This window comes from Leuresthes tenuis, unplaced genomic scaffold, assembly GCF_036924035.1.
Source record: "Leuresthes tenuis unplaced genomic scaffold, fLeuTen1.0.hap1 SCAF_4, whole genome shotgun sequence".
In the NCBI taxonomy this organism is placed as follows: Eukaryota; Metazoa; Chordata; class Actinopteri; order Atheriniformes; family Atherinopsidae; genus Leuresthes; species Leuresthes tenuis.
The window spans coordinates 33,129,383-33,152,844 of record NW_027325358.1 but is presented as its reverse complement, the minus strand read 5'-3'; the positions used below and the strand labels follow the sequence as shown (position 1 = coordinate 33,152,844).

Here is a 23,462-nt window from a genome sequence, read left to right as displayed (position 1 = left end):
CAACTCCGCTCCCGCTATTGATTGTGTACAGTCGGGTATTTTAACCTTTTCTTACCCGCTTTTTACCAATTATGGTCGGACATTCACACCGTCTTACAGCGGAACACCTCCGCTCCCTCTTTTGATGGTGTATGTTCGGGCATTCGAACTTTTTCTTACCCACTTTTTACAAACTATGGTCGGACATTCAAACCTTCTTGTAGCAGAACACATCCACTTCTTCTTTTGATGATGTATGGTTGGGCATTCGCACCTTTTCTTACCCATTTTTCAGGAATTATGGGTGGACATTCACACCTACTTGCAGTCGAACAGCTCTGCTCCCACTTTTTATTATGTTTGGTTGGATATTCGAACCTTTTCTTAACTGCTTTTTACAAATTTTGGTCGGACGTTCACAACTTCTTACAGCCGAACACCTCCGCTTCCGCTCTTGATGGTATATATTCGGGCATTCGAACCTTTTCTTACCCGCTTTTTACCAACTATGGTCGGACATTCACACCGTCTTTCAGCGGAACACCTCCGCTCCCTCTTTTGATGGTGTATGTTCGGGCATTCGCACCTTTTCTTACCCGCTTTTTACAAACTATGGTCGTACATTCAAACCTTCTTGTAGCCGAAAACCTCCACTCCCTCTTTTGATCATACTTTGTCGGGCATTCGCACCTTTTCTTACCTGCTTTTTACAAACTATGCTCGGACATTCAAACCTTCTTGTAGCCAAACACATCCACTCCTGCTTTTGTTGATGTATGGTTAGGCATTCGAACCTACTTGTTGCCCGCTTTTCATTAATTATGGGTGGACATTCACACCTTGTCGCAGCCAAACACCTCCGCTCCCTGTTTTGATCATGTATGGTTGGACATTCGCACCTTTTCTCACCCGCTTTTTGCAAACTATGGTCGGCCATTCACAGCTTCCTCTCCACCATACTTGTATGGTGGGATATTCACACCCACTTGCATCCGAAGACCTCCGCCCCCACTTTTGTTGATATTTAGTCGGTCATTCACACCTTACCCGTTTTCTTGCCGCCAAACACCTCTGATCTCGCTTTTGATGATATAAGATTGGGCATTCAGACCTTGCTTTTCCTGCTTTTCACCAACTATAGATGGACATTCACACCTTCTTGCAGCCAAACACTTCCGCTCCACCTTTTAGGTTTCTATCACACCTTTTTTTTCACCGCATTTTATAGATTATGGTTGGAAATTCTCAACCACTCATCCGAAGACCTCTCCTCCCGCTTTTGTTAATATATTTGAACTTTAGTCAGACATTCACACCTACTTGCAGCCGAACACCACCTCTCTAGCTTTTGATGATGTATGGTCCGGCATTCTTACCGTTTCTAACACATTTTTCAGCAATTATGGTAGGACATTCACACCTTCTTGCAGCTGAACACCTCCTCTCCCACTTATGATCATGTGCGGATTGATTTTCGAAAATTTTCTTTCATGTTTTCTAGCAATTAAAAATGGACATTTAGACCTTCTTGCAGCTGACCACCTCCGCTCCCGCTTTTGATCATACATTGTCAGGCATTCGCACCTTGTCTTACCCGCTTTTTACAAAATTTAGTCGAACATTCACACCTTTTTGCAGCCGAACAGTTTTTTGCAGCCGAATTTGGGCATTCGAACCTTTTCATACCCACTTTTTACCAACTATGGTCGGACATTCACACCGTCTTACAGCGGAACACCTCCGCTCCCTCTTTTGATGGTGTATGTTCGGGCATTCGAACCTTTTCTTACCCGCTTTTTACAAACTATGCTCGGACATTTAAACCTTCTTGTAGCCAAACACATCCACTCCTGCTTTTGATGATGTATGGTTGGGCATTCGAACCTACTTGTTGCCCGCTTTTCATTAATTATGGGTGGACATTCACACCTTGTCGCAGCCAAACACCTCCGCTCCCTGTTTTGATCATGTATGGTTGGACATTCGCACCTTTTCTCACCCGCTTTTTGCAAACTATGGTCGGCCATTCACAGCTTCCTCTCCACCATACTTGTATGGTGGGATATTCACACCCACTTGCATCCGAAGACCTTCGCCCCCACTTTTGTTGATATTTAGTCGGTCATTCACACCTTACCCGTTTTCTTGCCGCCAAACACCTCTGATCTCGCTTTTGATGATGTAAGATTGGGCATTCAGACCTTGCTTTTCCTGCTTTTCACCAACTATATATATAACATTCACACCTTCTTGCAGCCGAACACTTCCGCTCCACCTTTTAGGTATCTATCACACCTTTTTTTTCACCGCATTTTATAGATTATGGTTGGAAATTCTCAACCACTCATCCGAAGACCTCTCCTCCCGCTTTTGTTAATATATTTGAACTTTAGTCAGACATTCACACCTACTTGCAGCCGAACACCACCTCTCTAGCTTTTGATGATGTATGGTCCGGCATTCTTACCGTTTCTAACACATTTTTCAGCAATTATGGTAGGACATTCACACCTTCTTGCAGCTGAACACCTCCTCTCCCACTTATGATCATGTGCGGATTGATTTTCGAAAATTTTCTTTCATGTTTTCTAGCAATTAAAAATGGACATTTAGACCTTCTTGCAGCTGACCACCTCCGCTCCCGCTTTTGATCATACATTGTCAGGCATTCGCACCTTGTCTTACCCGCTTTTTACAAAATTTAGTCGAACATTCACACCTTTTTGCAGCCGAACAGTTTTTTGCAGCCGAATTTGGGCATTCGAACCTTTTCATACCCACTTTTTACCAACTATGGTTGGACATTCACACCGTCTTACAGCGGAACACCTCCGCTCCCTCTTTTGATGGTGTATGTTCGGGCATTCGAACCTTTTCTTACCCGCTTTTTACAAACTATGCTCGGACATTCAAACCTTCTTGTGGCCGAACACATCCACTCCTGCTTTTGATGATGTATGGTTGGGCATTCGAACCTACTTGTTGCCCGCTTTTCATTAATTATGGGTGGACATTCACACCTTGTCGCAGCCAAACACCTCCGCTCCCTGTTTTGATCATGTATGGTTGGACATTCGCACCTTTTCTCACCCGCTTTTTGCAAACTATGGTCGGCCATTCACAGCTTCCTCTCCACCATACTTGTATGGTGGGATATTCACACCCACTTGCATCCGAAGACCTCCGCCCCCACTTTTGTTGATATTTAGCCGATCATTCGCACCTTACCCGCTTTTGGCAAACTATGGCCTTCTTGCAGCCAAAAACCTCTGATCTCGCTTTTGATGATGTAAGGTTGGGCATTCAGACCTTGCTTCACCTGCTTTTCACCAAATATAGTCGGACATTCACACCTTCTTGCAGCCGAACACTTCCGCTCCACCTTTTAGTTTTCTATGGGGCATTCACACCTTTTTTTACACCGCATTTTATAAAAACACCACAGGAATACCGTATTGAGGCTTTGTTCTGACCGCTCATTCGGTGTCGCGTTTCTTTCAAGCAATTCTCCTGGTTAGCCCGCACTCGGCTCGCTCCCAGAGCCGTGTTAAAGTCTGCTTCGCATTCACTCTCTTTTCTCAGCAGATTAAAAGAAACTTCCTTCCTGCACCGCTGTTTGCTTTTTCACAAGAGCAGAGGAGAGCGCACCGTTCCCAGCGGCACTGCAGTACCGGGTCGATGCTTGGAGTGAACGGAGCAAGCTCCTTATTCAACTCCTATTGATAAAAATCCATTTAATATGTAGTCCTCGCATAGAGGACATATCAGACATTAAACTGATAAGAACAGATACTACACTTGATCTTAGCCAAAAGGCCGAGAAGCGATAACTGTCCACTGGTTCACGTCCGAGGGCCCTTCCTGGCACAATGCGCACTTGTAGCGGTGTTCTTTTTATGGCCATAGTGTCACTTTGCACCTCCGCCCACCCGCTGCACTGAGCACTCTTCAGCCCTTTTAAATGGTATAACTTTACACTATCACACGCTCCAGCGAGCACCATTCAAGCAACAACTTTGCACTCCAGTTTCGAACATCGGCACAGTCGCAACAAGTAAGGCGACTCTACTCAGAGAAATCACTCTGCACAGTAACAAGATTTCTTTTGCACAGACAGAAAGGGCTTCATCCGCAAAGGTAAAGCCTGCCAAAAATAGAAACAACTCATTAGTGCTGCTCAACGTTGTACTTTGCAGTAAAAGAAAGAGCAAATCTAAAGTTTCAGGAATCCGAGAATAAGCTTACTTTCATGAGTTCTTCACGATTTTGGAAGAGGAAGAGGCTAACAATGCCATGAACACTTACGATGCTGGGAATGATGCCAGCAATGAACAGAGAAGAAGATTCAGTGTCATCAATCTGCAACATGTGCCTCTAATGAGGGGGTGAATATAGAATCCTCAACGATTACAACATCTCTGGGAACTGTGACAACAACAAGGTTTAAACCATTTTGATATATATTGTAACCTATTGGCTAAGGAATAGTGCTGAAAATGAGGTAAATCTAATCCACCACTGTCCTTGGTCTTCTATAGGGTTTTTAAACTAATACGTGGTGGTTTGTTTTTCCACAGAAATTTGGAGATGCATGAATCTAGTGACTTAGACCAAGTAGCAAATGGTTTTATGGGGATCATTGAGAACAAATAGTTAACTTTTGGTAGTATCATCATTTTAATGGTTGTAACTCTCCCCATAAGTGATATAGGTAAGGACTTCCAACGAGAGAGATCGTCCTCTACTCTCTTTAATAATTGCACATAATTTAGCTTTGTTAGCTCTGAGAGCCTGGAGGAAATGTTTATGCCTAAATATCTATTATTTCCTGACTGTAAAGTGATCGCAGGTATATTCTGGACCCTACAGTTAATGGGCAGAACTGTGGTATTAGACCATTTGATAGAGTAGTCAGAAAGTGCCGAGAATTTATTTATGAGTGTGATCGTGTGAGTGAGAGACGTCTCATAGTTCTGAAGGAAAAATAATACATCATCAGCATAAAGACTTATTTTATGCTCAATATTTTGGGGTTGGATGCCTTTAATATTTCTATCTTGTCTGATAGCAGCTGCTAAAGGTTTGATGAAAATAGCAAAAAGTGAGGGAGAAAGTGAGCAACCCTGTCTTGTACCTCTCTGCAGACTGAAGCTTGAAGAAGTTTGATCATTTGTCCTGACACTTGCACTTGGGGAGTCAGTTATTTTCTTTTGAGGAGATAAGAGGCTTTAATAATAATATCTTGCAAGAGAGAACAACACAGTACAGAATACAGAGTTGCTCTGACCACTGAAGCAAAAACACACAGTTATATTGCCCGCTCATCACGTCATCTGTTTTTGGGTATAATTGATTGTTCTTCTAACTTTCCTCCCCAACCATCAGTTGAGGTTACCCAGACACACTCGTAAATACCAGCCTAACCCTGTCCCCCCTAAAGTGCAGCTATCTCATTATAACAAGCCCACAATTGTAAAGAGGAATTTAAGAAAACAGGGCAGGGTGGTACCTTGCAGCTCGGTCATTTGCAGGTTATACACAGTAACACTCAATACAATGCATATAAGAATTATTTTCCATTACATTCCTCCCTTTTGATTATAATAATACCATTATATTAATCAACCCAAAAGAAACAAGGAAAATAATAACTTTATCTGTAAAACATCAGCCTGCATTTGCACACAACGTGAGTTTAAAATGCAGGCATCATAGTAATAAAGGGTCCAATGATAAACAATCAAAACATGAACAATTAAACATGATTATCTTCATCCCTCTCTAAGTCAGCATCACTAGAGGAAAAATTTTGAAAGCAAGAAAGTTATTTGAGTCATTTGGTCTTTTTCACACTGTTGTTTAGATGGACTACATAAAAGGATGTCATCCACATACTGCAAAAGAGCAGAGCCTGTGGTTGATTGAAGTTAATCCAGACTAGCTTTGAGGGCAGCATTGTAAATAGTGGGACTTTCACAGTACCCCTGGCATAATCGGGTAAAAGTCCAAGATCTCCCTTCAAACTAAAAAGCAAACCAAAATGGGCTATCAGGGTGCACTGGCGACAAGTCAACCACTGAGAAAAACTGTGCATCTGATGTAATTTGAGACAAAATAGTGTGTGGGTTGGGCACAGTAGGAGCATGTGGCTGAACTGCAGCATTCACCGCTTGGAGGTCCTGTACAAAACGCCATTCATCTGGCTGGCCAGCATCTTTAATCTTTTTAACACGAAACAATGGAGTAAGCACAGGTGAATTTTCAAAAGGAACAATAACGCCTGTTTTCTGAAAAGATTGAAAAACAGGTTTAATCCCTTTAATTGCTTCAGGCTTAAAAGGGTATTGTTTTTTACATGGACAAAAGTCTGATTTAGGGGTGACAATTACTGGTTCACCGCCTTTTATCAACCCCACATCATATTTGCTCTTAGCCCAAAGATCATTGGGCACTTCAGCCAACATGGGTATCGAAGACAAATCTGTTTCAGATAAAAAACATGCTTCAAAATGTGATTCTGTGGTAGGAATTAAGTCCACAGTTCTTTGACAATGCATTGTACTCAAAAATGTTTTTTTGTATGCTGACAATCGTTCAGAAAACATCAAATCTGGATCAGCAGGTGAAACAGTCCACTCCATTTCTTTCTGACATGTAGCAACAAACTCTCCCACACCTTGTCACTGCCAGTGTGTACGTTTGGCCAAGGAAATGTGAGGGCGAGTACCACAAACATTAAAAAAATCAAAGTGCTCTGGAGTCAATAAAGTAGGCGCACATATTTTTTCACTTCTTCTCATAGTCATTGTCAGGCCCCAAAGAAATGTGTGATGCGCAGTGCAAATCAGTAGGTTGCATGAAATCAGAAAGGGGTGAAACTAACGCTTTTGCTTCTTCCACTAGTTGTTGTGAAAAAGGAGAGCTGGGAAGTTTCCACTCATAAGCATATGTAAGTGCCGATGAATCAAACTGCACTGCTGTGAAAACTTTGTCAGGCTGTAACATAACCTTAACACCCTCTGGTGTAGAAGTTAAAATAATGCCTAATTTACACATGAGATCACAGCCCATCAGGTTAATGGGACACAACTCTGATAACAAAAATGAGTGTTTGAAGGAGAGCTCATCGGGAGTGACAACACGCAATGGGCATTGTCATTTTCTCCTTCACAACCTGGCCTGATGCAGACATACAGTAAATGTGGTTTCCACTTAACTTTGGAGGACAATCAAACTCCCCTGACGTCACTACTCATGAACATAAGTTCCTATATTCTGAGAGAAATATCTTTGCTCTAGGACGGAAATAGCATGCAAAACTTTACTACGTGAATCACAGTCGGCAAGCGTTGCTTCACTACACAGAGCAGGAAAAATGTGTGAGTGTGTTTGTGCTATCACCCATTAGTGGAGGCTCCGCTGCCGCGTGACGTCCAGAACCTGCCTCCCACCCTCAGTCAGCCTTTTGCCCAATTTCATCACTTTTTAGCTGTGGACAGTCCTTCTTCCAGTGTCCAGTCTGGCCACAGTAAAAACAAATATTCGGATCATAGCTCTGGCGTGGCCCATTTCGACCTCCTCTCCCACACGTCCACGTCTTCGACTTCGGCCTCGTCCTCTGTTTACACCAACTGCGTAATACATGGTCATGGTTGCCAAATGCAGCTCCTTTTCACACTTGTCCCTTTTGGTTGTCTTACGCGTCTCAACTTGGTTCTGAGCATGGCGAGCATATCGGCGAACGTCAGCCAAACGAGGACCCTCACACCATCCCACGTAAATGTTCTTTACTTCAGTGGCAACATCTATATAATATTGTCTGGGTCCCGTTAAAACATGTATTTTTCCCATCTAATTCCTTGTTTGCTTTAAAACAAGTATTCCCCATTTTCTATCCCTTCAGTAGCCAACCAGTTTGTATGGAGTACACTGGAGCAACTTGACTGATCAGTAAAACACTGCTTTTGTTGTCACCGCAAGGCTTCCCCCGTCGGTTGTTTCACTGAGACACTACTGAGTAACTACAACTCAACACAGTTTATACACATAACATTCATATACATACTAACAAACAAACAATAATTTATCGCAATTTTCTCATCTCTGTTTGAACGTACACCCAGGTAAATATTCCTGTAGTCTTCTCATACCGACTATGGACCCATTCATTGTTTAACTTCACTGTTTTGCAAATCCTAATTGAATATTACACATTGACATTGAACTTTACTGGATAAGCAGGTCTTCATTGCATTCAGCAGCCTATATGTGAGCATCTATGTGTAAGCTGTTCTTCTTTGCATTTATCAGCAGCAAGCAATTCTTCACTGCACATGCATATGTAAATAGTAAAACAATTCCAATGTGTTAGCGAAACCTTCTATATCACAGTGGTTTCTAAGATCTATTTTAAGTTCTTTGCCATCAGTGAGATGACATAGTTTACAAAGTGTGTCAAATTATCACTGAAGATCTTTTCAGGAATTTCAAATCTAGAAATGAGTTATTTTACGCGTGATTTTGCTACTGAGAGTGCATCTGCTTGTGCACATGGAAATATTTCAGACCATTTGGTAAAAACCTCTGTTGTCACTGAGCAGAATCGTTTCCCTTAACATTAATTTAGTTCAATGAAATCTACACAATAATGAAATAATGAAATCCAAACAAATATGTTGAAAAAGATACACTGGCTTAGGGAATTATCTTCGTTTTGGTCTTAGATTGCCCTGTGGAATGTATTTTGCACATATTTGACCTGCTAGACAAAACTTTATTCATTTATTTATTCTAAAAAAAAAATTCAATAATTAGTAAAACCATATGCTGTAAAAACCTTGTTCATTATTGCTTCCATCCCTCCTGTTGAGACATGACATGGTGCGTGGCTCAATACTGCAGCATATTTAAACAAATTCTTTGGCAGTATGGTTTTCCTTCCGGTCATTCATACGAGTCTATTGTAGATGGCAATTGAATAACATCTAATAATGCTAAAATATTTGTAGTTTATACATTTAGCTGTGGATGTCAACATACCTGTTTTTCCAATGCTGTGTTAACACATGTACAGTTGAGAAGGCATACTGACTGTCAGTGTAAACGTTAACAACCTTTTTGTTATTTAATATACAAGCTTCAGTTAAAGCTACCAATTCGACTGCTTGAACAGAGTAATTTTTTGGTAGTGGTTGTTTTAAGAAAACTTCAGTTTCTGTTACTACTGCAAATCCTGTAGCATTTGTGCCATCAGGGTTTTTTGCTTGACCTGTTGAATAAATATAGTTATTTCTGCATTTTCATAACGTATATCAGTTAAGTCTGGCCTGGGTAAAACACTGATGGTTATTTCTGACATGCAATCATGAAGCTTTCCATCTGTGGGGTAGGTAGCAGTGTGGATGGATTAAGTGTAGCACATCTCTCGACAACAAGGTGTGGCTGTGAAAGAAGAACTGTTATGTAGGAGAGATGTCTGGTAAAGATATTTTGTTAAGTAACCATATCACAGCCACTGCATGAGGTACCTTAAGTGTTAATGGGTGAAATAACACCATTATTGTTGATGCCTGCACTGCCAATGGCTTCTGGCCATTGATTCAAAAGTACGATCTCGTCCCTTTTTCCCCCTTTCAGTGGACACTGGCCCCTAATTACCGCAATTCAGCAGGGGGTCTTTCATTAGGAGTACTGGACTCCCCCGTGCACGGTTTCAGCTCCGACCCTGGAAAGCGGAAAAAACGTTGAGATCTGGTTTGAGGACCCAATTGTTGAGAAAAGTCTCTCAATGAGACTCAGAGTTGCTGGAGTCAGTTAATGCAAATGTTTAATCTTGCAGCAAGTTCAAGAATGTGTGTGTGTATGGGTGTATGTGTGCGAACGTGTGTGAGTTTGTGTGTGTGAGAGTTTAAAGAACCTGTTATCCACAGGCAGGTCTTAACTAGTATGGCACAGGTCCAGCCTGTCTCATCTTTTTTGGAAGGTCCAGCGCTCGGCCGTAACCCTTCTGTCTGTTTGGACTCTCACATACATTCGGCTAATCATAGAAAAACGAGAACAAAACTTTTTAGCCCCTTAAATTCATAAAACAGACATGGTGTAGTTATTTCCATTCTAGAAAATAAGAGTAATCACCACCATTCCTATAAATTCTGGATATTCTAACAATCTGAATCTTTTTTAAATGTTCGATGAAGCCCTTTGCTGTTCTGTTTAGAGACTCAGCTGATCATAAACCAAGTTTTGCTCTTGAACCAAGCTTCTAAACTCTTCACCTTTTTCATTTCTCAGTTAGTATTCACTTTAAAACTGATTAAAAGAAAAATTAAATGAATGCCTATCAACAAATGTGGGATCTAAACTCTAGTGCTTTCTCTAAAATAATTTCCTTTCTCAATTCAGAAATGTGTGTGTGTAAGTCGCAACACCCATGACACCAAAACGGCTTTCTTTTCTCTCTTTTCTCTACACTCTGCACTGTGAGCACACACACCAAATCAGAAAGGCTTTTTTCTCTCTTTTCTACATTATGGACTGTGGGGACACAAAACCGCTCTCTCTCTTTTTTTTTTTGATTGTGTGCCAGGGCGTTGTCTCACGTATTAGATTATGCTTAAGATACGAATGGGTTTATCAGTCACATCAGAATCCATACATACTGATCCTCCTGTAATAAAATGGTCAGATCTTATCAAACACACTTTGTTTCTTGTGACAAGTCAGCGAAACAGCGTATACACGTCAAGACACTGAATCAAGTTTGCCACAAGAACTCATAAGTTTGGCAGTATTGCTCTGCCGTCAGCAATCATACACCCATTTTATTTTCATGAGACATGTGCAGGCATCTGTTCATCTACTGTTCTATCACTATAAATTAGTTTATCTATTATCAATAAGGATACTTCTACAACTACTATCAAAGTATGTCCGGACTTCTTATGTTGTCAGTTGCTATATATGAATAAGTGGGTTGCTACTGAAAAGCATTAAGTTATGTCACACAGCCCAAACATATAACATTTCAGGACACACCACACAGTTAACAACCACAGTGAAGCGTGTCAAAGCCCAAACATGTAACATTCAACAGGACACTTACGCAACACATTCAAATCAAACAGTCAGACAACATACAAGAACATATACCCCAGCCGGCATTGCTCCCTGCCTATTTTCCTACAACTCACTATGTGTGCGCACACCTTTATTCACAAACTCTTCAACTTATACTCTTTTACCGAAGCTGCTACAGCTCGATTGGCCAAATACCCTTAGATCCTATTTCGGTGAATTTGACATCTGCCTTGTATGTAACAGATTAGCGGTTTAGCAGTTTTGATTTAGTTTGAGTGAAGGAATTCATTTTATAGCAAAATCCGAAATCGTGAAGAACTCATGAAAGTAAGCTTATTCTCGGATTCCTGAAACTTTAGATTTGCTCTTTCTTTTACTGCAAAGTACAACGTTGAGCAGCACTAATGAGTTGTTTCTATTTTTGGCAGGCTTTACCTTTGCAGATGAAGCCCTTTCTGTCTGTGCAAAAGAAATCTTGTTACTGTGCAGAGTGACTTCTCTGAGTAGAGTCGCCTTACTTGTTGCGACTGTGCCGATGTTCGAAACTGGAGTGCAAAGTTGTTGCTTGAATGGTGCTCGCTGGAGCGTGTGGTAGTGTAAAGTTATACCATTTAAAAGGGCTGAAGAGTGCTCAGTGCAGCGGGTGGGCGGAGGTGCAAAGTGACACTATGGCCATAAAAAGAACACCGCTACTAGTGCGCATTGTGCCAGGAAGGGCCCTCGGACGTGAACCAGTGGACAGTTATCGCTTCTCGGCCTTTTGGCTAAGATCAAGTGCAGTAAGTGGTTTAAGTTACCAGAGCCAAGCGATGTAAGGAGCCTGGATGATTTAGGTGTATCGTTTTTTTTTTTTGTGGAGGAAAAAATGGTCATTAAACATCCATCCCAGACAGCATTTTATGCTGGTCTGCGAAATTCTTTGAGGTTTGTTTTAAAAGACAAGAAAAGTCATTTTGGAGATCGGGAGTGGTTCGTCAGAACTGTCATCGTCGCAGGTTTGAAAGTTGATCCAGCACAGATTTTCTGTTTGCAATGGAACGCAGCCGATGGGGGATATGATCTCACTTTGAACAGCCAGCAGCAGTACGATCAGATCCAAGCAACATTTCAGGAAAAGGCAGAGATGGAGCCCTTTTCCAGGTTCAGAGTGGTGCCTCTTTGCCAGAGGAATTTGAGGATTGTGACTATCCACGTTTACAACCCATACGTCGGGGACGAGGCAGTGGCTGGGTTCCTCAGGAGGTACGGGAAAGTGGACATGCAGCCGAAATATCTGCGGGGCAGTTTTGGGATCTGGACAGGTCGGAGGCAGTTCAGGGTGCTGTTGGGGGAGGATCCAGACAGCATGGACGGATTAAAGCACCCCCCGGCATACTTTTCAATTGGGGCGGACAGGGGATTTCTTTTTTACTCCGGGCAGCCACTGTTTTGCAGACAATGTCGCAGGTTTGGACACCTGGCGACGGGCTGCGTCCAAGTTTGCTGCCGGAACTGTGGGGGAAGTGGGCACGGTGCTGCCACCTGTGATGCATGGGTCATGGGTGCGGGGATGCGGGGCACCTGCTTCGGGACTGCCCCAAACGTACCCGCACATACGCCACAGTGGCTGGAGGTTTGGAGATCCGGAGGCAGAGGCCGCAGGTGGAGTTGCGTCAGGAGGTCCACGAGGCAAAGATGGGCCTTGGGACGGGGGCTGCTGTCCGGATTGCGGAGGCAGCCGCAGCCTCGCCGGCTGGGGAAAGGCTCATGGCAGATGGAGATGTCCCAGGGAAGAGCAACGTAGAAGGAGCGGCAGACCCATCGGACTTGGGAGGTGATCGTGAAGGTGATCGTGTTATGGTGAGCTTTGGAGACTGTCTGCCACTGATAGGATCCTGGGCAGATTGTGCGGCGAGTTCGGAGGAGGAGACGGTGGAGATGGTGATGGCAGCGATCGGTGGAGTGAGGAGGCAGAGGGTCTCTTCAGGTGAGGACTACACAGAGTCCTCAGCTGAAGCGGTCCGTGCTGAAACACAGGTGAAGGGAAGAAGGAGGAGGAAGAAACAGCGAGAGGGTGCCGTTCAGTCGATGGACAGTGCGTGTGAAGGAGAGGTGCCTTCGACTTCACCGGGACATTCGGGGTCATTGGGTGTGGACTTGGGGCCGAAGGGTTCCTGCAGGGGGTCTGATGTAATGGAGGGGGTACCTGCGGCCTCCGAGAGGCATCAAGGAGTAAGCAGGGGTGCGGAAGGGGAGGGCGGAGCCTCCGTGGGCACCCAAGATGGTGCAAGGGCTGATAACATAGATGGGGGGACTGGGCCAGGGGAGGGGGGGGCTGTTTCACCCCTGAGCTCGTCACGCTCTGTTTTTGAGGCCAGGTCGCCCAGCAGTGTGGCCTACCTTGAGGAGTGCGAGGTCTACGGATCGGGGGGGTCTGTGGGGAGTGGTTCCGAGGGCCTACTGGGAGAGAAAGAGAAGGCCTGAAAGGGACCTTTACAGTTTTAACAGTCAATGTGAGGGGGATGAGAGATAAGGGGAAGAGGGGGGGGATTTTTCATTATTTGGCCCAGGTCCCTTTCCAGGTTTGTTTTTTACAGGAGGTTCATTTAAGGGATGGGGGAGATGTAAGGGTCTTCTCTGATGGATGGAAGAGGGGGATTTCAAGGTGGGGGGTGGGAGGGGTTCACTCTTGTGGGGTGGGTATTTTATTTGGGGATAGGGATTTTCATGTGTCGGGGAGTTTTTCTGTGGTACAGGGGAGGGTACTAGTGGTTGATGCGGACTGGAGGGGGGTCTATTTTCGGTCTATCACTGTTTATGCCCCAGCAGAACCACAGGGACGGAGGGATCTTTTTTTGGCGTTGCCTGATGTTTGTGTTACCAACAGGGTTTTGGTTGTGGGGGGGGGGATTTTAATGTCTCTTTTGAAGGCATTGGGGATTTTAGTTTGCCTTATTTGAGGGATGTAGTGATGGACTTTAATTTACAGGATAGTTTCAGGGTGGTGGATAAGTCAGGGGAAGGATTCACATGGTCAAATTCTAGGGGTTCACGCAGTAGGATAGATTTTGTTTTTTTGCCAAATGTGGTGGAGGTGAAAGATGCTGCAGTGTCGCCCCTCTGGTTCACAGATCACGGCCAACTCCGGGTGACCTTTGAGGTGGAGGCACCCCTTTTTGGGAGGGGGTTTTGGAGGCTAAATTGTGAAATCTTGAAGGAAAAGGCTTTCCGGAAAAGTTTTTCTTTCCATTATGGGGTGTGGGAACAACTTAAGCCTTGTTTCGGATCAGTGGTGGACTGGTGGGAGGGGGTAAAACACAATACTCGCCTATTGGCGATCTCATATAGCACAGTGAGAGCACGGGAGAGGAGAAGGGAGTTTGTGCACTTACAGAGGAGACTACAATTTTTGGTGACAGCAGGGAATAAGGGGGAGACGTTGGATAGGGAGGCAGTTGAAGCGGTAAAGGGTAAGTTAGGGATTTATTTTAGGGAGAGGGCTAGGGTGTTTTTATTTCGGTGTAGAAAGGAGAAGTTTGAGTTGGGGGAACGCTGCAGTGCTTACTTTTTCAAGCAGGTTAAGACAGCCCAGGCAAGGGCATGTATCCCGCAGCTGTGTGGGAAAGGTGGGGGTTCTGTGACAGACCCACTGGAGATGGTGGAGGTAGCTTCTCTGTTTTTTGGGGAAGTTTTTGGGGAGGGGGCTGTGGGTGAGGATGGCCTGGGAAGGTTTTTAGGGTCTCTGCAGAGAAGGGTTCCTGGAGATATAGTTGAGGGGATGGAGGGCCCGGTGACCATGGCAGAGGTGGAGGAGGCCATGAAGGGGCTGCCATCAGGCAAGGTGCCTGGGATTGATGGGCTGCCCAAGGAATTTTTTTTGTTTTTTTGGGGGATTTTGGGGAGGGATGTGTGGGAGGTGGTTAAATCTGTTTTGGAAGGGAGGGGCTTAGGGAAAACAATGAGGGAGGGGGTCATATCTCTCTTGTATAAGAAAGGGGACAGGGAGCGAATGGAAAGCTATAGGCCGATCACGTTGCTCTGTGTGGACTACAAAATTGTGGCTCGAGTCCTAGTTGGTCGTCTTCGGAAGGCTCTACCTCATGTAATCCATGAGGATCAGACGTGTGGGGTGGAGGGAAGGCTAATACAGTGGAATCTGGGATTGGTGAGGGACTGTATTCATTGGGTGGAGGAGCGGGGGATCAATATGAGTTTGGTGGGGTTAGATATGGAGAAAGCGTTTGACAGGGTGAACCACAGGTTTCTTTTTGCAGTTTTGGAGAGGATGGGATTTGGGCCCCGTTTTATAGAGTGGTTGGAGATCATGTACAAGGGGGTGGGGAGCAGAGTTATGGTGAACGGGCACTTGGGTACAGTGGTGGCACAGAGAACTGGGGTGAGGCAGGGATGCCCACTCTCCCCGCTGCTCTTTGTGGCTTACATGGAGCCGCTGGGTTCGGTGGTGCGGGGGGACCCGGGTGTGGTGGGTCTGCACCTTCCTGGAGCAGGTCCAGACAAGTTGACAGTGATGCAGTATGCGGATGACATGACCTTTTTTTTGACAACAGAGAGGTCGGTCACACGGCTGTTGGAAGTGGTGGAGAGTTTTTCAATAGTGTCGGGGGCCAAGGTGAACTTAGGGAAGTCCACCATTAAGTTTTTTGAGGCCTAGCTTGTCTGCCCCAGTGCCAGGGCCCAGTGAGAGTCCTGGGGGTAGAGTTTCAGGGAGAAGGGAGTGCGGAATTAAATTGGGGAAGGCGTCTGGCTGCAGCCCGTTCGCGGATGGGGCTGTGGAAATCCCGGCAACTTTCCTTAAGTGGTAGAGTGCTGGTTTTGAAGGCTGATATTTTGCCATTTTTGGTATACCTAGCGTATGTTTTTCCTTTACCTCCTCAATATAGGAGAAGTTTCATGAGAGATGTTTTTTCCTTTGTATGGTGGGGGTATGAATATGTGAGAAGGGAGTGGATGTACCAGGAAGTTCGGATGGGAGGGAGGGGTGTGCCGGACATCCCACTTAAGTTGGATGTGGTTTTCTTTTCCTTTTTGTGCAGGTCTGTGCAACAGACAAGTGGCCATCATTTTCAGGCACTTTTGCTGTTTTGGTTGTCATTCCCCTTCAGTAGATTGGTGTCATGGGACAATAGAAGGCCAAAGGGGGATGTCTTACCCCCGTATTATAGGCAGGTGGTATGCTGGGGGAAAAAGCACCCAGAGTGTCAGGAGGGGGACCTGTGCTTCAGTCACCGGCGCCTGTACAGGGCTCTGGTGGAAAAAAGGGGGCCGGTGGGGGTGTATGGGGTGGGGCAACAAGGGTGGGTTTTCACACAGCAGAAAGGTCTCACAAACAGGGCGAGGGATATAAATTGGCTCGCCTTACACAGGAGGTTGCCAGTCAGGGAAGTTTTAAATAGACACGGGTTGACACGGGGGAGTTTGTGCCCAAAAGTGTGGGTTGAGTTGGTTCTTTTTTTTCCAAGATTGGGGTCTTTAAAGTATGACATGATAATGCTGGGCTTGGGTTTAAGGGGGAAAGGTAGGGAGGGTTTTCTGTTATGGTTGGTTCTGTCTATGGGAAAGGTGGCGCTGTGGGATGCAAGGACGGCGTTGATTAAAAACAATGTGGACTGGCAGGTGGGAAGGGTGGTGGCAAGGGTGAGGGCAGAGATTGGATGCATGAGAAGAATGGAGGAGGAAAAGTACGGGTATCACGCTGCAAGAGAGCGATGGAAGACTTTATTTTCATGAGCGGGTAGTGTTTCTTTGTGGTTGTTTCTTATGTTTGTATAGTTTTTGTGTCGGACATGTAAAGCATTGCTTTGACTGTTTTGTAATGTTGTTCTAAATGTTTCTTGGAAGTTTTGTAATAAAAAAAAAAAAAAAAAAAATCTGTTCTTATCAGTTTAATGTCTGATATGTCCTCTATGCGAGGACTACATATTAAATGGATTTTTATCAATAGGAGTTGAAAAAGGAGCTTGCTCCGTTCACTCCAAGCATCGACCCGGTACTGCAGTGCCGCTGGGAAAGGTGCGCTCTCCTCTGCTCTTGTGAAAAAGCAAACAGCGGTGCAGGATGGAAGTTTCAGGGAGCCTAAGATGAAACTTTCTTTTAATCTGCTGAGAAAAGAGAGTGAATGTGAAGCAGACTTTAACACGGCTCTGGGAGCGAGCCGAGTGCGGGCTAACCGGGAGAATTGCTTGAAAGAAACGCGACACCGAATGAGCAGTCAGAACAAAGCCTCAATACGGTGTTCCCGTGTTGTTTGTGGCTGCCTTGTCTTTTGCACAGAGTAAAAGACAAGGCAGCCATCGAATAGGGCCCGATTGTTCCTACTTGGTAAGCCGAGGAGCAAGGGGGGGGGAGCAAGCGTCTCAACCAAGCAAAGCTCACCATGGGGAAGGTGGCTATGCCAACTAGCCTGATGCCCTGCTCCCGCAGTGATGGATAATCGTACACTGGTTTCTCTTCATAATGTACAAGTCTTTCGCCTTTTACTAAAGACTTCCGTGAAGAGCAGCACTAATGAATTGTTTCTATTTTTGGCAGGCTTTACCTTTGCGGGTCAAGCCCTTTCTGTCTGTGCAAAAGAAATCTTGTTACTGTGCAGAGTGACTTCTCTGAGTAGAGTCGCCTTACTTGTTGCGACTGTGCCGATGTTGCTTGAATGGTGCTCGCTGGAGCGTGCGGTAGTGTAAAGTTATACCATTTAAAAGGGTTGAAGAGTGCTCAGTGCAGCGGAGGTGCAAAGTGACACTATGGCCATAAAACGAACACCGCTACAAGTGCGCATTGTGCCAGGAAGGGCCCTCGGACGTGAACCAGTGGACAGATATCGCTTCTCGGCCTTTTGGCTAAGATCAAGTGTAGTATCTGTACTTATCAGTTTAATATGTGATATGTCTATGCAAGGACTACATATTAAATGGATTTTTATCAATAGGAGTTGAAAAAGGAGCTTGCTCCGTTCACTCCAAGCATCGACCCAGTACTGCAGTGCCGCTGGGAACGGTGCGCTCTCCTCTGCTCTTGTGAAAAAGCAAACAGCGGTGCAGGATGGAAGTTTCTTTTAATCTGCTGAGAAAAGAGAGTGAATGCGAAGCAGACTTTAACACGGCTCTGGGAGCGAGCAGAGTGCGGGCTAACCAGGAGAATTGCTTGAAAGAAACGCGACACCGAATGAGCGGTCAGAACAAAGCCTCAATACGGTGTTCCTGTGGTGTTTTTATAAAATGCGGTGTAAAAAAAAGTGTGAATGCCCCACAGAAAACTAAAAGGTGGAGCGGAAGTGTTCGGCTGCAAGAAGGTGTGAATGTCCGACTATATTTGGTGAAAAGCAGGTGAAGCAAGGTCTGAATGCCCAACCTTACATCATCAAAAGCGAGATCAGAGGTTTTTGGCTGCAAGAAGGCCATAGTTTGCCAAAAGCGGGTAAGGTGCGAATGATCGGCTAAATATCAACAAAAGTGGGGGCGGAGGTCTTCGGATGCAAGTGGGTGTGAATATCCCACCATACAAGTATGGTGGAGAGGAAGCTGTGAATGGCCGACCATAGTTTGCAAAAAGCGGGTGAGAAAAGGTGCGAATGTCCAACCATACATGATCAAAACAGGGAGCGGAAGTGTTTGGCTGCGACAAGGTGTGAATGTCCACCCATAATTAATGAAAAGCGGGCAACAAGTAGGTTCGAATGCCCAACCATACATCAACAAAAGCAGGAGTGGATGTGTTTGGCTACAAGAAGGTTTGAATGTCCGAGCATAGTTTGTAAAAAGTGGGTAAGAAAAGGTGCGAATGCCCGACAAAGTATGATCAAAAGAGGGAGTGGAGGTTTTCGGCTACAAGAAGGTTTGAATGTACGACCAAAGTTTGTAAAAAGCGGGTAAGAAAAGGTGCGAATGCCCAAACATACACCATCAAAAGAGGGAGCGGAGGTGTTCCGCTGAAAGACGGTGTGAATGTCCGACCATAGTTGGTAAAAAGCGGGTAAGAAAAGGTTCGAATGCCCGAATATATACCATCAAAAGCGGAAGCGGAGGTGTTCGGCTGTAAGAAGTTGTGAACGTCCGACCAAAGTTTGTAAAAAGCAGTTAAGAAAAGGTTCGAATATCCAACCAAACATAATCAAAAGTGGGAGCAGAGCTGTTCGACTGCAAGTAGGTGTGAATGTCCACCCATAATTCCTGAAAAATGGGTAAGAAAAGGTGCGAATGCCCAACCATACATCATCAAAAGAAGAAGTGGATGTGTTCTGCTACAAGAAGGTTTGAATGTCCGACCATAGTTTGTAAAAAGTGGGTAAGAAAAGGTGCGAATGCCCAAACATACACCATCAAAAGAGGGAGCGGAGGTGTTCCGCTGAAAGACGGTGTGAATGTCCGACCATAGTTGGTAAAAAGCGGGTAAGAAAAGGTTCGAATGCCCGAATATATACCATCAAAAGCGGAAGCGGAGGTGTTCGGCTGTAAGAAGTTGTGAACGTCCGACCAAAGTTTGTAAAAAGCAGTTAAGAAAAGGTTCGAATATCCAACCAAACATAATCAAAAGTGGGAGCAGAGCTGTTCGACTGCAAGTAGGTGTGAATGTCCACCCATAATTCCTGAAAAATGGGTAAGAAAAGGTGCGAATGCCCAACCATACATCATCAAAAGAAGAAGTGGATGTGTTCTGCTACAAGAAGGTTTGAATGTCCGACCATAGTTTGTAAAAAGTGGGTAAGAAAAGGTGCGAATGCCCAAACATACACCATCAAAAGAGGGAGCGGAGGTGTTCCGCTGAAAGACGGTGTGAATGTCCGACCATAGTTGGTAAAAAGCGGGTAAGAAAAGGTTCGAATGCCCGAATATATACCATCAAAAGCGGAAGCGGAGGTGTTCGGCTGTAAGAAGTTGTGAACGTCCGACCAAAGTTTGTAAAAAGCAGTTAAGAAAAGGTTCGAATATCCAACCAAACATAATCAAAAGTGGGAGCAGAGCTGTTCGACTGCAAGTAGGTGTGAATGTCCACCCATAATTCCTGAAAAATGGGTAAGAAAAGGTGCGAATGCCCAACCATACATCATCAAAAGAAGAAGTGGATGTGTTCTGCTACAAGAAGGTTTGAATGTCCGACCATAGTTTGTAAAAAGTGGGTAAGAAAAGGTGCGAATGCCCAAACATACACCATCAAAAGAGGGAGCGGAGGTGTTCCGCTGAAAGACGGTGTGAATGTCCGACCATAGTTGGTAAAAAGCGGGTAAGAAAAGGTTCGAATGCCCGAATATATACCATCAAAAGCGGAAGCGGAGGTGTTCGGCTGTAAGAAGTTGTGAACGTCCGACCAAAGTTTGTAAAAAGCAGTTAAGAAAAGGTTCGAATATCCAACCAAACATAATCAAAAGTGGGAGCAGAGCTGTTCGACTGCAAGTAGGTGTGAATGTCCACCCATAATTCCTGAAAAATGGGTAAGAAAAGGTGCGAATGCCCAACCATACATCATCAAAAGAAGAAGTGGATGTGTTCTGCTACAAGAAGGTTTGAATGTCCGACCATAGTTTGTAAAAAGTGGGTAAGAAAAAGTTCGAATGCCCGAACATACACCATCAAAAGAGGGAGCGGAGGTGTTCCGCTGTAAGACGGTGTGAATGTCCGACCATAATTGGTAAAAAGCGGGTAAGAAAAGGTTAAAATACCCGACTGTACACAATCATGTTTTCTAGCAATTAAAAATGGACATTTAGACCTTCTAGCAGCTGAACACCTCCGCTCCCGCTTTTGATCATACATTGTCAGGCATTCGCACCTTGTCTTACCCGCTTTTTACAAAATTTAGTCGAACATTCACACCTTTTTGCAGCCGAACACAGTTTTTTGCAGCCGAATTTGGGCATTCGAACCTTTTCATACCCACTTTTTACCAACTATGGTCGGACATTCACACCGTCTTACAGCGGAACACCTCCGCTCCCTCTTTTGATGGTGTATGTTCGGGCGTTCGAACCTTTTCTTACCCGCTTTTTACAAACTATGCTCGGACATTCAAACCTTCTTGTAGCCGAACACATCCACTCCTGCTTTTGATGATGAATGGTTGGGCATTCGAACCTACTTGTTGCCCGCTTTTCATTAATTATGGGTGGACATTCACACCTTGTCGCAGCCAAACACCTCCGCTCCCTGTTTTGATCATGTATGGTTGGACATTCGCACCTTTTCTCACCCGCTTTTTGCAAACTATGGTCGGCCATTCACAGCTTCCTCTCCAACATACTTGTATGGTGGGATATTCACACCCACTTGCATCCGAAGACCTCCGCCCCCACTTTTGTTGATATTTAGCCGATCATTCGCACCTTACCCGCTTTTGGCAAACTATGGCCTTCTTGCAGCCAAAAACCTCTGATCTCGCTTTTGATGATGTAAGGTTGGGCATTCAGACCTTGCTTCACCTGCTTTTCACCAAATATAGTCGGACATTCACACCTTCTTGCAGCCGAACACTTCTGCTCCACCTTTTAGTTTTCTATGGGGCATTCACACCTTTTTTTACACCGCATTTTATAAAAACACCACAGGAACACCGTATTGAGGCTTTGTTCTGACTGCTCATTCGGTGTCGCGTTTCTTTCAAGCAATTCTCCTGGTTAGCCCGCACTCGGCTCGCTCCCAGAGCCGTGTTAAAGTCTGCTTCGCATTCACTCTCTTTTCTCAGCAGATTAAAAGAAACTTCCATCCTGCACCGCTGTTTGCTTTTTCACAAGAGCAGAGGAGAGCGCACCCAGCGGCACTGCAGTACCGGGTCGATGCTTGGAGTGAACGGAGCAAGCTCCTTTTTCAACTCCTATTGATAAAAATCCATTTAATATGTAGTCCTTGCATAGACATATCACATATTAAACTGATAAGTACAGATACTACACTTGATCTTAGCCAAAAGGCCGAGAAGCGATATCTGTCCACTGGTTCACGTCCGAGGGCCCTTCCTGGCACAATGCGCACTTGTAGCGGTGTTCGTTTATGGCCATAGTGTCACTTTGCACCTCTGCCCACCCGCTGCACTGAGCACTCTTCAATCCTTTTAAATGGTATAACTTTACACTACCGCACGCTCCAGCGAGCACCATTGAAGCAACATCGGCACAGTCGCAACAAGTAAGGCGACTCTACTCAGAGAAGTCACTCTGCACAGTAACAAGATTTCTTTTGCACAGACAGAAAGGGCTTCAACCGCAAAGGTAAAGCCTGCCAAAAATAGAAACAATTCATTAGCGCTGCTCTCCACGGAAGTCTTTAGTAAAAGGCGAAGGACTTGTACATTATGAAGAGAAACCAGTGTACGATTATCCATCACTGCGGGAGCAGGGCATCAGGCTAGTTGGCATAGCCACCTTCCCCATGGTGAGCTTTGCTTGGTTGAGACGCTTGCTCCCCCCCCCTTGCTCCTCGGCTTACCAAGTAGGAACAATCGGGCCCTATTCGATGGCTGCCTTGTCTTTTACTCTGTGCAAAAGACAAGGCAGCCACAAACAACACGGGAACACCGTATTGAGGCTTTGTTCTGACTGCTCATTCGGTGTCGCGTTTCTTTCAAGCAATTCTCCCGGTTAGCCCGCACTCGGCTCGCTCCCAGAGCCGTGTTAAAGTCTGCTTCACATTCACTCTCTTTTCTCAGCAGATTAAAAGAAAGTTTCATCTTAGGCTCCCTGAAACTTCCATCCTGCACCGCTGTTTGCTTTTTCATAAGAGCAGAGGAGAGCGCACCGTTCCCAGCGGCACTGCAGTACCAGGTCGATGCTTGGAGTGAACGGAGCAAGCTCCTTTTTCAACTCCTATTGATAAAATCCATTTAATATTTAGTCCTCGCATAGAGGACATATCAGACATTAGACTGATAAGAACAGATACTACACTTGATCTTAGCCAAAAGGCCGAGAAGCGATAACTGTCCACTGGTTCACGTCCGAGGGCCCTTCCTGGCACAATGCGCACTTGTAGCGGTGTTCTTTTTATGGCCATAGTGTCACTTTGCACCTCCGCCCACCCGCTGCACTGAGCACTCTTCAGCCCTTTTAAATGGTATAACTTTACACTACCACACGCTCCAGCGAGCACCATTCAAGCAACAACTTTGCACTCCAGCTTCGAACATCGGCACAGTCGCAACAAGTAAGGCGACTCTACTCAGAGAAGTCACTCTGCACAGTAACAAGATTTCTTTTGCACAGACAGAAAGGGCTTCATCCGCAAAGGTAAAGCCTGCCAAAAATAGAAACAACTCATTAGTGCTGCTCAACGTTGTACTTTGCAGTAAAAGAAAGAGCAAATCTAAAGTTTCAGGAATCCGAGAATAAGCTTACTTTCATGAGTTCTTCACGATTTCGGATTTTGCTATAAAATGAATTCCTTCACTCAAACTAAATTAAAACTGCTAAACCGCTAATCTGTTACATA

At 44.9% G+C, this 23,462-nt stretch overlaps 7 non-coding genes and 1 pseudogene across 7 annotated transcripts; 4 read left to right on the top strand and 4 right to left on the bottom strand.

Moving 5' to 3' along the window:
- Window positions 1-3,616: 3,616 nt before the first annotated feature.
- On the bottom strand, window positions 3,617-3,807 carry LOC140306405 (U2 spliceosomal RNA). The gene has a single exon (XR_011915716.1). It is a non-coding gene; the product is annotated as a U2 spliceosomal RNA (small nuclear RNA).
- Window positions 3,808-11,799: 7,992 nt separating this feature from the next.
- On the top strand, window positions 11,800-11,975 carry LOC140306246 (U2 spliceosomal RNA; annotated as a pseudogene).
- A 4,900-nt stretch (window positions 11,976-16,875) lies between these two features.
- LOC140306226 (U2 spliceosomal RNA) lies at window positions 16,876-17,075 on the top strand. The gene has a single exon (XR_011915569.1). It is a non-coding gene; the product is annotated as a U2 spliceosomal RNA (small nuclear RNA).
- A 412-nt stretch (window positions 17,076-17,487) lies between these two features.
- LOC140306277 (U5 spliceosomal RNA) lies at window positions 17,488-17,602 on the top strand. The gene has a single exon (XR_011915600.1). It is a non-coding gene; the product is annotated as a U5 spliceosomal RNA (small nuclear RNA).
- Window positions 17,603-17,868: 266 nt separating this feature from the next.
- Window positions 17,869-18,056, top strand: LOC140306122 (U2 spliceosomal RNA). The gene has a single exon (XR_011915481.1). It is a non-coding gene; the product is annotated as a U2 spliceosomal RNA (small nuclear RNA).
- Window positions 18,057-21,776: 3,720 nt separating this feature from the next.
- LOC140306224 (U2 spliceosomal RNA) lies at window positions 21,777-21,961 on the bottom strand. Its single transcript, XR_011915568.1, has one exon. It is a non-coding gene; the product is annotated as a U2 spliceosomal RNA (small nuclear RNA).
- Window positions 21,962-22,235: 274 nt separating this feature from the next.
- Window positions 22,236-22,349, bottom strand: LOC140306373 (U5 spliceosomal RNA). The gene has a single exon (XR_011915688.1). It is a non-coding gene; the product is annotated as a U5 spliceosomal RNA (small nuclear RNA).
- A 412-nt stretch (window positions 22,350-22,761) lies between these two features.
- On the bottom strand, window positions 22,762-22,951 carry LOC140306070 (U2 spliceosomal RNA). Its single transcript, XR_011915432.1, has one exon. It is a non-coding gene; the product is annotated as a U2 spliceosomal RNA (small nuclear RNA).
- Window positions 22,952-23,462: the final 511 nt, after the last annotated feature.